This window comes from Sinocyclocheilus anshuiensis, unplaced genomic scaffold (assembly GCF_001515605.1).
Source record: "Sinocyclocheilus anshuiensis isolate Anshui unplaced genomic scaffold, SAMN03320099.WGS_v1.1 scaffold1804, whole genome shotgun sequence".
Lineage (NCBI taxonomy): Eukaryota > Metazoa > Chordata > Actinopteri > Cypriniformes > Cyprinidae > Sinocyclocheilus > Sinocyclocheilus anshuiensis.
Window position 1 is genome coordinate 161028 of NW_015555844.1, and position 1772 is coordinate 162799.

General features: G+C 34.6%; 1 protein-coding gene across 1 annotated transcript in view; it reads right to left on the bottom strand.

The window, feature by feature from the left end:
• LOC107675594 (protein arginine N-methyltransferase 3-like) overlaps nt 1-1772 on the bottom strand; it is a 67026-nt gene that overhangs the window by 24294 nt on the left and 40960 nt on the right. The gene's annotated exons all lie outside the window — the stretch shown is intronic.

Below are 1772 nucleotides of genomic sequence, written 5' to 3' on the forward strand. Positions count from 1 at the left end.
CACACACACCTGGAGTGGATTTGTCACCTCATTTTCTCTGATTAGTAGAGCTATGAGTGATTGTCTTGGGAGATGCAGGTAAGCACTGATTGGGTGCTACACGGGACTGTCCCGCACCTGAGTGGGGAGCGGAGGCTAGAGAGAGAGAGAAGAGGGACGAGGGGGAGGCAGTGTCCCAAGATTCATAGCTTTGACATCTGCGTCCTTCTCGACTCGAAAGTATAAAAAAATTAACTAAAAAAAATAAATATGAATTTAATTTTGAGTGAAACATTTTAAAGTGACTTGCCTGGTTAAACAAAGCTAAAAATAATAAAGTAATATTTTGTAAAGAAATTAATACGTATTAATACTTTTATTCAGTAATGGATGCACAAAATAGACCAAAGTGGCAGTAATGACTTTTACTTTTTTAAATCTATTTCAAATAAATGCTGTTCTTTTGAACTTTTTTATTTGTTAAAGAATGCTAAAAACACATTTTCACAAAAATATTGTGAAAAAAAAACTTTTTTCAACATTTATAATGATCTGAAATGTTTCTTAAGCAGTAAATCAGCATATTAGAATGATTTCTCAAGCACCCCCCTCCGGTTTCTCTTGAGGGCAGCAGTGAAGAAGAGTGTAGTGGGAACAGGGGGTGGAAATAAAAGCATCCAGTGATGAGAGAGCGAAAGAGCGGGCCACGTTTCGGGATGAGGAGAAAGGTTAATAATATGAGGTATAAAGGAGAGATGAAAGAGAGAGGGAGAAACGAGGTTATAGTGGCAGGGGTAAGTAATGTTGATCTGACACAGTGCAGAGCTGCCACATGATGGGCCATTATATCAATCTGCTTCACACCAGGTATACATGGCTGCGGGCTTTCCGACTGAGCGGAAAAATAGAAACGTGCTGCCTCACTGGACGAGACAGTGCTGTTCAGCCTGTGCCTCTCAGTTTCTGGCTTTCCTGGCAGATATATGGATTTAAAATATTCAACATTTCTTTTCCTGGAAAAGTGTGGATGGCTCATCCTACATGCAACACATTTTTGAGTAATAAAATGACAATGTACCTCCCCCTAATACAACATGCATGTATTATTAAGTATAAATAGTTCATGGCTGTGACATAAATAAAGCCTATTGTCTTTTTTTATTTTCCTGCTTAAATAGAAAACATGGTAACACAGGTACAAAAAGTGGCCTCGTAGCAATATCTTGTAGTGCAGCTGACTATTTTTTTTTAATAAGTGGCACAAAAATTCTGGGATAAGTTACATAACACAATTTAAAATAGCTGTTTTCCATTTTAATTATTTTAAAATGTTTAAAATGTTGATGGTAAAGCTACATTTTCAGCAGCCATTACTCCAGTCTTCAGTGTCACATGATGCTAATATAATTTTAATATGCTGATTTGGTGCTTAAGAAACATTTCTTATTACTATCATCAATGATGAAACATGTGCTGCTTAGTAGTTTTATGGAAACCTAATATTTTGTTTTTCTGAATTATTTCATGAATAGGTTAAAAAAACTTTTTTTAGAATTTATTTTTATAACAATTTAAATGTCTTTACTTGCATGTTTGATCAATTTGATACATCCTTGCCTAAGATATAAATTTCTTATAAAAAAACAAACAAACAAATGTTTTGAATGATAATGTTTGCAATTTCTAATAAAGTTACCAACCAACCTAATAACATAATAACATGTAAAAAAAAATCTACGCAGACATTTTGGAGAGCAGAACCCCTCTGTTCCTTTTTTTTTTTTTTAGTTGGG